Genomic DNA, 15,042 nt, shown 5'->3' with positions numbered 1-15,042 from the left:
GTAATAAATCAAAGATATAATGACTAATCTATAGTAAACACAAATAGTCGATGCATAAAGATATTTCCCTATTTGTAATATTAGAGCTACATGTATTATGTAATCATAGTCCCACACAATTGTACTAAAACTAATTTTAGTTCAATAAGTGTTTATTCCATGAAAAATGTCCAACATTATTATTTTATGAATCAAAAGTCAATTTAATGTGTTTGTTACACAAAAAATAACTGTTCTTGAAAGTTTGCTTATCACTTTTGTCTGCTGAAAAGTGCATACATTCAATCAATACATTTGATTTCATTGGTGTGTACACAAAACACAATATTTAACTAGGTGCAAGTACTTAAACATTTCTACATATTGAACAATAACTTCCCTGTGCGTCCTTCTTTATGTTAGAATGTTCGTTATACGAATTTTTGAATAATATGATTAATGCTCATTATAAATGCTTCTACTCAAGATTCATAATTTATTAAACTTTGCAACCGTCCATGATAACTACATAATATTTATGATGAAATAAGAAAACAATGTTTCATTAAAACATAAAACAGACCTATGATAAACTTAACCGTGTCAAAAGAACGAATGAAACATATAATTTTACCCTCTTTGATCAATTATTTCTCATCCTGACACATTACAAAGTGTGTAGATGATATCACCAGTTAGTCTATTATTTTTTTTCAATAAGTGCTTACGTTATTGAAAAGAGAAGAAATGTTGAATATCAATAAGTATCCGGTTCAATCAGAATTGTATGCTTTCAAACTCAATTAGTATGATTAGTATGATTTATTTATTCAATGAATGAGCTGTACTAAAGCTAGGAAATAAAAAGTAAAATAACAAAAATACTAGGAAAGCTCAATCGGAAAGTCCCTAATCACATGGCAAAATCAAATGACAAAACACATCAAACGAATAGACAACAACTGTCTTTTTTCTAACTTGGTACAGGCATTTAAAATAACATGTCTATTCGTTCACACCAGTACATCATATTTCTTTTGAACTCTTTAAATTAATTCACTGACCTTTAATCATTTATGGACACACTCATGGTTTTGAGAAAACAATTGGGGGGGGGGGGGGGGGTACAAATACTATTTACGGCCATGTTGACAAAGTTTTAATGATTCTGTGTTTTTATAAATTGATTGTATAAAAAAGTAATATAATATTGCAAATATATTTGTTGCATTAGTATTCCAGAGTTGTTTCCCTTTTGTTCAGTGTTTATATAAAACTACAAAAGTTGAGGTGATTGTCAATGATACAACTCTCCTTCAGAGACCAAATGACATAGGCATTATCAACTTTATCCTATACTTTATGGAAAAGTTAAATAAATATATGGGGTCACATTTAAGCTCACAATGTGCCTTTAAAAGAAGCATGTATTTTTGTTAATGTCTTTTTTTGTCCATATATATTTCAGATATAAAGAAATACGGTAACGGCCTCATCAGTCAAACACTTTTGTACAATTTGCCATGATGATGGAATCTCAAACAGAGCAGTTATCTGGTGCACGGAATGTGAAGTTTTGTTTTGTAAAAACTGCGAAAAACTTCACAACAAGTCAAGACTGTCTGAGAACCATAAAACCATGACAGCTGAAGATTTCCACAATTTACCTACATTCATGCATGAAATAAGCAATCAGTGCAAAGACCACAAGAAGAAGTTTGAACTTTATTGTTCTCTCCATGCCTGTCCATGCTGTGTCCAGTGCATCAGCGAACACCAGAAATGTCAAGACATAAAACCCTTGTCTGATATCCTAAAGCAAGTAAAATCATCTGCCTCAGTTCAATTTTTTGTAAAGGATTTGAAGGATGTGAAGGAAAACTTAGGTTCAGCCATAAAATACATGAAATCCAGGATCAGTACAAATAATAAACAGAAAACAACAGCCGTTGAGAACATCCGGTATATGAGGAAGTCGATCAATGATTACTTAAACAAATTAGAGCAAGACATACTTAATGACTTAGAATCTAAACATGGCTACTCTCTTGCAGCAAATGGAACATCGAACTAGTCAGATAAACCAAATGCAGAGCCAGTTTACAATAATGACGCAATGTGCAACAGAGCTACAGATGTATATTGGTCTAAGAGAAATTGAGAAAACTACATCACAAATAGCAAAATATATAGAAGATTTAGAAAGTGAAGACCACTTCATTGAAAAGAATCTAGAGGTAAACATTTCATCTGCTCTTTAATAAAAATTAGAAGATGTAAAATCCTTTGGATATATTTGTATCAATACCGCCTCTTCTGCCCTACAAATAAAGGCTGCAAGAAAAGATCAAGCCCAGAATTTTGTTTCAAAAGTTCCTGGAATTGAACAAATAAAGCCGTCCTTGGTGACAAGACTGACATTTCCAAAAGATATAAAGAATTTAAGCATATCTGACTGTTGTATATTGCCTGATGGTAAATTCATAATACTTGATATCAACAACAAAAATCCACTGCTGTTCAGTAATGAAGGCATCTTCATTAGATTAGTAGTAACATTCAAACAAGAGCCATTTGATGCCTGCTTTGTCAGAAATAGTACAATAGCTGTTGCAACAGGATCTTCCAAACAGAAAACACTGGTGAATATAGAAAAGAATAACATTATTAAAACCATCAAACTTTCTTATTACTGTTATGGAGTAGTAAGTGATGGTGAAACTTTGGTCATCAGTAGTACTGACAGACAGAGCACTAGAGTGAATCTGAAAGACATGTCTCATACAATCAAAGAAGTAATAAAAGGAGTGCAACGCATTTCATTATTCCAAGGAAATATCTATGGTGCAATTCCCACTGAAAACAAAGTCTGCTGCTATATAGGTACTGGTGAACCTTTGTGAACATTTCAGCACCAGGACATTGACAGCCCAGTAGGAATGGCACTAGACATGAATGGCTTTGTTTATATAGTTTCTCGTAGACACAATGGTGTTCTGGTAATATCTCCAGATGGTTAAATATGTAAGACCATACTATCAGAGACTGATGGAATCAATCGTTCTTGGGCAATAGACATACACAAAGAAACAGGAATGATGGTAGTGCCTTGTCAAATAATGGAACAGTACAGACTATAAAAAAGCTTTTGTGTATAAGATTTAAAATTTCATTTTGGAATCAAGCTTTTTCATTAAATCTTCCATTTTCAAGGAGTATACATAATATATTATAGAAACCTTGTTTGTTAATTTTTCGGATGTTAAAATATTTTGATTTCTAACTGGATTTTCAATTAAAAAAATCGATAAGTAATCTGGTGATGTTAATCTGACGAGCTCTTTGATAATTTAGATAATTTGTTGTTTATGACTAAATGGAGGTGAAATTTCATTTTCATGGTTTTAAGATTTTATCGTTGTTGAGTGATAGACCCCTTAGTAGAAATAACTAGTTATAATGTGATTGGGTTTGGCCTGTTTAATTCTTAACCTCACATAAATTCGTCAATTTGTTTTTACTTGATCCACATTGGTGCCACATGTGGATCAGGATCCGTCTACACTTCCAGAGCACGTGGGATCAACCTCAGTAGTTTTTTGTCCGTGGTGCTATGTCTTTAGTTTTCTATGTTATGTCTTGGGTATTATATTTTTATTTGTCTGTTTGTCTTTTTATTTTTTAGTCATGGTGTTGTTAGTTTATTTTACAATCTAATTGATTGACTGCCACTCTGGTATCTTTCGCCCCTCTTGTAAGGTCTAGATTTGCAAATAACATTTTCATACTGGTCAATCGAGTTTGCTGTCAATGTGACAGCGCATCGATTCTCAAATCGCATATCATAAAGTGTTAAATACGAAAACAGAAAATTTTTAAATTTCAATAACATGCATTGGAAACACCTTCAATATTTTCCACCATTATAGCCAAACAATGCGAGTGAATCACCTTCAGTTTTAACTGCTATCAGAATCAAACCAATGTCATTGCAAGGATATATCAGTTGAACATTGCGCTGTTTGCATGACAAAAGTGCCCATAAAAAATAGCCAATCAAATCAACCTCAAGTCAACTAATGCATGGGGATTGAAACCTTAAAGTATTTATAGACAGTCTTGTGATGAAATAAGGAATTACAAGTGTACATTCGCTGAAATGTCTCGATTGCTTTACTGACAAATTAAAAAAAAAAAGTAAAATCACAAAACTTTTTAACTCCGATGAAAACTCAAAAAGGAAAGTCTCTTATCAAATGGCAAAATCATAGAACATGGTGGATTAAACCTGGCTTTATAGCTAGCTAAACCTGTCACTTGTATAACCATTGGTTAAATTCCATTTCATTGACAACAATGTGTGAACAAGACAAACAGACATAACATAAATAAATGTCAAAAATAGCTTTATGTTTTAATTTTAAAGGCTTCACTTCAAGTTTATACTAACTTAACAATTTTAGAGATCCATGACAATGAAGTCAAGGCTAGATCACTTCTGTCAGACAGGCATGTAAAGGTTTGGATCCATTAAAACGTTTAATCCCGCTGCAAATGTTTGCACCTGTCCTAAGTGAGGAATCTGATGTACAGTAGTTGTCGCGTGTTTATGTTATTTATACATGTTTCTCGTTTCTCTGCTTTTTTTATTTAGATAAGACCGTTGGTTTTCCCGTTTGATTGGTTTTACACTAGTAATTTTGGGGCCCTTTATAGCTTGTTGTTCGGTGTGAGCCAAGGCTCCGTGTTGAAGGCCGTACATTGACCTATAATGGTTTACCTTTTTTTAAATTGATATTTGGATGGAGAGTTGTCTCATTGGCACTCACAACAATTCTTCCTATATCTATATAAACCTTACCATCATTCCATACACAAAAATACAGGTGACATATTTATTGCGGTAATGAATAAACAAACCAGAACAATAAATTTAACATTGGCCAATTACCCATGAAAATGAGGGCAAGGTCAGATGACAATTTACAATTATTCCACACACCAAAACGAGTTAACTTATTACTGATAGTAACGCACATGAAGCCAACAAAAACTTAACCTTGACCAATGAACCTTGAAACTATAGTGAGAGTCGTATGATGCTTGACAGGCAAACATTTACTACTTACATTCATCGTATACACTACATTCAGTTGACCTACTACTTATAGAATCCGGAAAACATAGCTAATCATGAAACTTTAACCTTGACCAATGAACCTTAGTGAGGGTCGGAGGATGCTTAACAGGCAATCATTTACTCCTTATATTTTCCTTATACACGACATTCAGTTGAACTACTTCGTATAGCATCCGAGAAACAGTCCTATTCAACTAACTTTAACCTTGATCACTGACTAATAACATTTAGGGAGCTACCATTTGATTTTTAGGGGGGGGGGGGGGGGGGCTAGGATGAAATTTGAAAAAAAGGCAGGACAGGATTTTGAGTTAAAAAAAAAGGCAGGAAGAGTAATTTGGCAAACAAAAAAAGGCAGGACAACAATTGTTGTAAAAAAGGATCTGATTGGCACATATTAGCAAGGAACCGATTTACAAAATGTTATTATCCTATTACCATGATTCCTCATTTAAAGAGAGAAATTCACATGAAGAAAAAACATTATTTTTTTTTCAATTCTGTCTCTGGACTACGAAAATGAGGTCAGTAACAATAGAATTTTCACAGACGGAAACTACATATTGAATCTGCATAAAAGGTAAAAACTGATACATGTGATAACAAAATAAAGATATTCATTTGCTCATTATAAGTTAAAAATTGATTTTTTTTCCAGTAGTCGCTTAATCCACAAAAATGAGGTCAATGACAAAATACATATGACAGTCGGACGTTGTATAAAATAATGTATATGCATCCAAAGTATGAATTTTCCGGGTCTTTAACCTTCCCTAGCATTTAAAGCTTTAAACAAATAATTTACATCGCCGCCATCGGATAAAATCTATGTGTCTCACATTCTGTGACTTTCGTATCAGACGAGACCGCATAGAAAAACAACATCAATTCCACAAATGAGCTGGCTTTAAATAATGACCAGACAATACGATAACAACTGTGCAAAGAAAGATAACTCTGAGGCGTCTATGAGCATAGCATACTTCTTTATGGCTTTTAATATTTTGTTAATTTTTTGTACATAGATTATGAAATTAGTTTTCTCGTTTGCATTGTTTTACACTTGTCATTTCCGAGCCTTTTATACCTGACTATTTGATATGGGCTTTGTTCGTTGTAATAGGCCTTATCTCACCTATTGTTATGTATTTACGTGTCAGGTGGTCTCTTGTTGAAAGTTGTCTCATTATCAATCAAACAACATCGTGTTGTACAAATATTTAATGAATGGCTATTATTTATTTTGAATTTATTGAACCATAAAACTAATTTTTGACTCTTCACATTGAATAATTCGCGAATCGGATTATGTAAAATGTGAAGAGTCAAAAGTTAGTTTTATGGTTCAATAAAATCAAAATAAATTATTGCCATTCATTATAAATACATTTTCATCAAAAATAAGGCTTTTTATATTATGTATATCAACAAAAACAACGTACACACATGTTGGCGTATTAAAACACAACGTCAGAGTGGGCGTGTCGCCATAAAATTTGACAACATTGAAAATAAAACTAATGTTTTTAACCAATTAGAAGACAGTCAATACACCAAATTTATTTATAAATGTTTATACTGCACTCGTTCTATTTGAGCAGTCAAAATGCGTTGACTGTATATTTCTATATGATATACAGTCACTGACCCGATATCACTTTTCCTCATTAATATTCAAATAGAAGTTGCCGAAAACATATTTAATTATTCATACGACCTCTTCAACCTTTTCTTGTTTCTAATGTATACAAAGACGCTTGGAACGACTCAAACTTGTTTCTTAAACAATTTTTGGAAAAACATATTTAACTTGTTTACTAGTATATTTTTTGTTTGCAACCTATAAATCATTCTGTTTTATGCTTAATTGCTGATTTTTTATTCCATATTCAAACGAATTCGTTCACCATCGATTGCGAGTTTTAACAGGTAATAAATGTACATTTCATCGTGTTGAATATTTCTCCGCTTGCATGATATGAGGCCATATAAAGGGGGGATTTTCTCACTATTTAAATCAAATAAACAACATTAACAAATTAAACAACAGTTAAAAATGTTTTTGTTTTAGATTGCAGTATAAAGACAATAATTGTGCATTGACTAGCCGAGCTATTTCGCCGTTTCGGGCCGAATCCTTATATCGTTGATATGTCAAGTCAATGCACTATTAGTGTCTATATATACGAGTCTAAATTGAAAACTACGTTCAAACCTATGATTGCGTTGGATAAAAAACGCAATTTTTATACGTGTGCATGTAAATCAAATTTCGTTGTAGAAGGGTCTAATAACAGCACATACAAAATTTTCCAAAAGACCAAAAAAGTGAAAAAGTTTATTTAAACAAAACGCATTTGACTAATAGGTCGAACAACTGATATTTTTAAACCCTGCTGACTGACATTGGCGATTGCCAAATAAAATTGATCACAAGATGTAACAAAATGGATCCTAATATAAATTTAATACTAAACAGAAAAAAATTTAACTTGTGGCCACGATGTTATGCCACACACATACGGTGTCAATATATTTAAGTACACCAGATCTGGATTTCGACAATAAATGTCTCTTCAGTTATGTTAAGGATCGAAACGGTATTTGGAAGGCCATATAAAAAGTACCCTCATTTTAGATAGACTCTTGAATTTTAAGTCAATATAGGATGAATGGATCATATAAACCGGAGGGAAAATATGATAGTTTTTCTTCCGTTAACACACATATATCACAACCACTGATAATAATCATACTAATAAATAACAAAAAAGAGTAAAGTGCAATACCACACGACAGAGCCGAGGGCTGGTTTAATAACAACCATTAAATGATATTTATTGTAAACAAATTTCGAATCAGTACGAAAAGTCATCATATATAAATATATATACAACTCGTCTAAACATCAACCAAACGATGTTAGATCTGTAAATTTGCTTCCGAAAATTCTTTTTCTTCCCACGCCGGGATACGAACCCATGCTACTGATATATCGTGACACCAAATCGCCTTCACTATAGCCTTCCCGCTAGATATTATATATATACAACTCGTCTAAACATCAACCCAACAATGTTCGATCTGTAAATTTGCTTTCGCAAATTTTTGGTTCTTCCCTCGCCGGGATTCGAACCCATGCTACTGTGATATCGTGACACCAAATCGCCTGCACTGTATATATTTATATATATAGTATATGTACTAGTATTTCAATACACACAATCATTTGTAAACAATCAATCTCTTAATGCATGAAACAAAATATCAAATAGCATGGATGTAAAAATTAACGTGACCTATCGAGTAGACCCTGTCGTGCCGAATGATTTAACCGCCAAATAACACAACCACTGAACATAAACGCCATCTATGGGCAGACAATTCAGAAGAAAATAATTTCATTCTAATTCATAAAATCAACCGACTGAAGTTATATTTCTTCTTCCGTTAACACCCATATATCACAACCACTGATAATAATCATACTAATAAATAACAAAAAAGAGTAAAGTGCAATACCACACGACAGAGCCGAGGGCCGAAAACACAAAGAACGGGAAAATTTAAAAAGGTGATCTATATCATGCAATAAAGTTCTGAAAATAATGCTTTAGAAATTATCTAAAGAATCCTTCACGATAATATCGTTTGCCGTTTCGGAACACCATCTACCATGTCTCTATAAACTCTGAACCTAAATTAGCACAAGCACTAGCACGTTCAGACATAAAACTGTGAAACCCACATCACTTAATATCAAGAACATACGATCGAAAACTTCAATAAAGAGCTCGCGTAAAGTTATCCTAAAGTAAGACACTGGCGTATTCTTTTACATAAAACATCAACATCTAAACATTTGGACAAAATCCAAACAAAAAATAAAATTAAAGTAAATAAATAAGTAAACTCATCAAAATAACTAGAAAAATTAGCCCAGTGCAGAAATAATTCAAAATTTTCACTGACTCTTAAACGAATGACACTGAATCGCCTTCTCTCAATCTGTATGAGACTGTTTGATACGTTAATTGGCACTAGACATAAATTATAATGATCTTAAATAACTTAAAATAATCACTTCGTCGAATATATAGCAACTCATAAACTCGCAAAAGCAATGACACACGTACAAGGTACAAGTCATCAAAAGAAAACATAGCAACCCACATTATATGCAGTAATTCTACCGAAAAAGGCTCCTTTATATTCGAAGGAGTAGGCAAGCTACGCTTCACATATTCTAGAAGGTTAATTACTAAAGACGAATTCGTCGGTAAACATGATGATCCAATAAGAGAATGTATCCACTGTAAAGAGTAAAACGGTTGTTCAACTGGACTAACAATATTTCTCGAATGTGTCAATACAGCTAAATATAAACCAACGTAAAAGGCTTTAGCTGGTACAGTATAACCATTTTCAATTCTGTTTGATGCAGCCCAATTATTCCAGCGTAAAATACTCTGATAATGTCCTTTATAGTAGAAACTGCTGAGATTCCTACATTAGTTCTGAGAGAAAATTCATTTTGCTAACTAGTGAAGCAGGTTAATTCTGCAATTCTTCCGATGAGTGCCTGCAAAAATATATTTGTAATTAAAAAGATGAAACATAACTAATAAAAGCAATCTAAAATTACAACTATCAGCTAAGTACTATGCATCTAACTGAAATTCAAATTCTAGTAAAGCTAGTAATCTATACCAAGAGATCAAGAGAGATCTTTCATATACATGCTCACATCAAAGTGATCTATAATACATGCTCACATCAAAGTGATATAATACATGCTCACATCAAAGTGATATTATACATGCTCACATCAAAGTAATATTGTACATGCTCACATCAAAGTGATATTATACATGCTCACATCAAAGTGATATAATACATGCTCACATCAAAGTGATATTGTACATGCTCACATCAAAGTGATATTATACATGCTCACATCAAAGTGATATAATACATGCTCACATCAAAGTGATATAATACATGCTCACATCAAAGTGATATTGTACATGCTCACATCAAAGTGATATTGTACATGCTCACATCAAAGTGATATAATACATGCTCACATCAAAGTGATATAATACATGCTCACATCAAAGTGATATTATACATGCTCACATCAAAGTGATATTGTACATGCTCACATCAAAGTGATATTATACATGCTCACATCAAAGTGATATTGTACATGCTCACATCAAAGTGATATAATACATGCTCACATCAAAGTGATATTGTACATGCTCACATCAAAGTGATATTGTACATGCTCACATCAAAGTGATATAATACATGCTCACATCAAAGTGATATAATACATGCTCACATCAAAGTGATATTATACATGCTCACATCAAAGTGATATTGTACATGCTCACATCAAAGTGATATTATACATGCTCACATCAAAGTGATATAATACATGCTCACATCAAAGTGATATAATACATGCTCACATCAAAGTGATATTATACATGCTCACATCAAAGTGATATTATACATGCTCACATCAAAGTGATCTATAATACATGTTCACATCAAAGTGATCTATAACTGGATGAAAAATCCATCATTAATGCTATTAAATATGCAAATGTTAAATCAACATTGCCAAATATGGTCTTTTCACTCTACCAGCTATATAAGCATGTCTGTAAGTAGAAAGATCCATGAAATTTGTCACTTCAGAAATGAAACCATCACCATAAGGAAAAAAGCTTTAACCAGAAAACCAGCAGAGAGCTAGTATAAGTAATAGTACCAACAGTTTAATTTTCACTGTCGAAAATACATTAATTCTTGTAGGAACAAAGAAATAGGTGAAACGAACAACCCGCTAATCCCTCGCCGTTCAACCGTGAAAGCGTCAATACCTGACGAATTCACATTCAAAATCTGAAATAAAAAACTATCAATTTAAAAATTGCCATCAGAGGCAAACTAATCAACCTCATGAAGTCCCCAAAGGGATTCAACTATCTGAAATACAAATTCAGAATTAGCCTGTAGCCAATCATGTTAATCAACAATCCTACTAAGATATTCTGCTCTCTTATTTTCAGTAAGTAGACTCACTTCCATGTCAATATAAACATTGTGCAATATATGTGCTAAAATGTCTAAAATTACCTTTTACTGATGTCGTGCTCCTTTTACTAACACCATTTTAATTGTGGTTAATCTTATATTGTTGCAAGCTAAAAAGTTTATCAACGACAAAAATACATTTTTTACTACTGTGAACTCCTTCCATTTGGAACTTGTAGAAACCTCACATTCTATAAGCCACGTCTCGTGGACAATATTACATGGAGTTTCACTGTGCGCTATAGTCTGCCAAGAACTTCAAATTTAAAAGGTTGAATATTGGCTTCATGTGCATTTTAAACTTTAAATCTGTTTATTAATAAGACCAATACTGTCTACAGATAAATGTACATATTACTGTTCCGGCATGAATGAACACTATATCATAAGAAAAATGTTTTGTCAATAAATATTCAATATTGCCTATAACTTGAGAAATAGATATAAGCTATCCTAGCAAAGAAGCTATACCTTCCTAACAAATACTTTTCCGTTTTTGCTAAACACAAATCAATGTATGAAATGATATTCATTATCAAGTCTATACGATTGTCAGGAATAGTAAAAACTCCTTTATCTTAGTGCCTGAAAATGTAAGGTTTTAATAGTAGTCCTCAAACTTTTCAGCCTTGGGTATAAAATCGCTACTTATTGTATTACATAATTACTCATCGTCATGAGCACCGAATGCATCGTCTAAGTACATAATAATCTGCATACTTTCTCCTCTCCATTTTAATGATATATTATAGTGAAACTATAACAAACAGTAACACCGTTAAAGTCCCATGCAAATTATATATATTTAGTATGAGATGGAAACATATAGACATGGTGTTATGCATAATGTGTAACAGTGTAACATACTTAAACGTATATGAATTGGTATAAATGTTATGTTTTGCAATACGCATATCTTCAAAATTAACACTGGTCTTCCGCAAATACCTGTCATATTCTGTCTCAAATCTGATTGTAAACGTGTCAGGACCACTACCTTATATAGAAATGCATAAATTAGCATACTTATGTTCTCGCACATGTAATTGTTTATTTACATGTGACGCAATTTCTTTTTACCTAGGTTTTTGACCAATCCACTAAATGAGTCACAATGCATGATGGACTTCTACGTGTTTACAATCAACCATGAACACGTGTTATTTACTGAAATACAACACTTTTTTCCGTGCAATGCGGGATTCACAATTTCTCTTAGATTTTCATTTTGTGCATCCTCGTTTATAGTTTGTGATATAAAGTATTACTTCCATGCTCAGATTAACGAAGAGTTGTTTCTGAGCGAAGAAAAAAGGGTTTGAATTACCCGATCTATAGCCATTAACATGTTTGATGATGGCACAGAGATGTCATGTATTTGTCAACCAGACAGCAACGAATCAAGAGCGAAAAAACACAATTACCCATGAGACAACCTTACTGGTGTAAAATAAGCCGTCAATAACAGCCGGTGCTGATATTCACGAGTACAGCAATTTTCGTATAGATAATTAAAGGCAAATTTGTGATCCTTGAATTTTGTGTTCGTAAAAAAGGCGAATAAATATTCACATATATGGCAGTGTTAAAAAAATCTATAAGTATTTATTGTGGTCACATTTCACTATATTGGACTTCTAAACTGTTCCCTTTGTTTTGAGGGTAGTGAAGTCAGCAACTGTAGTTTCAGTTTGTTCGTTTTTTTTATCAGGCTCAGACTTTTGCCAAACTGAATAAATCATTACAGCTGATTTTTTATACCTGCAAGGTAAAACTTTGGTTGGCTTGCTTGCTTTGTTTGTATAGTTGTTTATACAAGCTTTGAAAATTAGATTGACAGCTTTAAACAATATATATATATATAGGCATAGTTTAACTTGTATATTTTATATTTTGTACAGTATACAAACAAAGCAAGCCAGCTAACCAAAGTTTTGCTCTACATGCATTAGGAAACAAGCTGTAACGATGTTATCCATATGTACGTACGACAAGTCGGAAAATTTGATATGGTTTGTGAAAATTGCAGCGTTGGATGTATAATATAAAAGAAGATGTGGTATAATTGCCAATGAGACACTGTCCACAAAAGACCAAAATGACACAGAAATTAACATTTATAGATCACCGTACGGCCTTCAACAATGAACAAAGCCCATACCGCATATAGTCAGCTATAAAAGGCCCCGATATGACAATGTAAAACAATTCAAACAGAAAACTAACGGCCTTAATTATATAAAAAGAAATGAAAAAAAAAAATATGTAACACATAAACAAACGTCAACCATTGAAATACAGGCTCCTATACAATATATATTTTTTTTGATCGGATAGATTTTTTCTACTTTTATATATTCAATTGGGCCGGTTTTTGTTTTTTTTGTTTGTTTTTTTTTTTTGTTTGGAATGTTTTACACAAGTAATTTGGGGGTTATTTATAGCGTACTTTTCAGCATTGAACCTATGACTGCTTACTTTACTTAAATTATGTCTTTGTTTGAAAGATGTCTCATTTGGCACTCGTACCTCATCTTCTTATTTCTATACAAAGCACGTTTTAGAAAGAAAAAAATAATAGGTAATATGGCACCCACTATGATCCAGAGACTTTAGCAACAAACGGATATTATCGATGGATGAAACTATAAAAAATGTATTGAGCTATAAACCGTACCCGCTCCAGGAGGGCGGGGGTTCCAGGGGGATGGACCCCCCTTTTTTTAGATGATCAGTGCATTTGGATGGGAACATGTAGTAGGAACCCCCTCCCCTTTTGTCCAGGGTTAGGACCCCTACCCCTTTTTTAAATGGCTGGATCCGGCCCTACCGCTTTTATAACACTTATTTTTAGCATACTGAATATTATGATGTTCTTACTTTTAGTTCAGGTTCTGTTAAAAAAAAATTACACATTTAGTACAGAGAGAAGTACAATGAAAGTTTTCGTGTTTTTCTAGACAGAAATGATTTGGGAATGACATTATACCGGTTTAAAATAGCTCAAATGATTTTCTATCACAGTGGTAACTTCATTGGACATTTCACTGTTTCATGTCGTGAAATTAATGCAGGTCCAATTCATAACAATGCACAAAACCGGTTCAACTACTCAGTTTGCAAGACGAAAAAGAAAGTCGAATCGTGAAGCCATTAAACAATATTTTTTTAATCTGAGCATGCAAATTTAAGATTAGGTTATATATTTTACATTAAATATATTTGCAGAATGAAAACATTGTTAATGAAGTCCCAGACAATATATTAGTTCCCACTAATTCCACGTGTTTTAAGTAGTAGTTTACTCGTAGTAGCCAACAATGCATTGTAGTTCATTGAGTTGATTGGTCAGTTTTTCAAGGCCATTTTGGAAATTACTATGCAAATATATTCTGACGTCAGAGAATCTAGAGTTCTCGACCTGTTTAACTGAACAGAAACAGTTAAAGGATTCACAACAAAGTGAATATTTGACATCTCTACAATTAAATCATAGCTAATAAGTTAATAATCGCTGATTTAACAAAATAGGTATTTTAAAAATAATAAATTATTTGACAAACAATAATCGATATTGTATTTGAATAGAAAATTAAATTACTATACAACCATCTCTAATAGTATCTATAATAAATATAGGCGTATCAATATCCATCTAAAATTGAATGTTTCTGCTAAGTCTATCCTTAACAATAATATCAGGTTGACCTACTTGATATAATCATTGGTCAAATTACAATTATCTATTATAGCTAAAATTTATAGATAATTTAAATACTCATCTTTCAAAATTTCACTGAGGCCAGGTTTGGTGG

The sequence above is a fragment of the Mytilus trossulus genome, chromosome 5 (assembly GCF_036588685.1).
Source record: "Mytilus trossulus isolate FHL-02 chromosome 5, PNRI_Mtr1.1.1.hap1, whole genome shotgun sequence".
NCBI lineage: Eukaryota > Metazoa > Mollusca > Bivalvia > Mytilida > Mytilidae > Mytilus > Mytilus trossulus.
The sequence above is the reverse complement of the archived record's forward strand: the minus strand, read 5'-3'. Positions refer to the sequence as shown.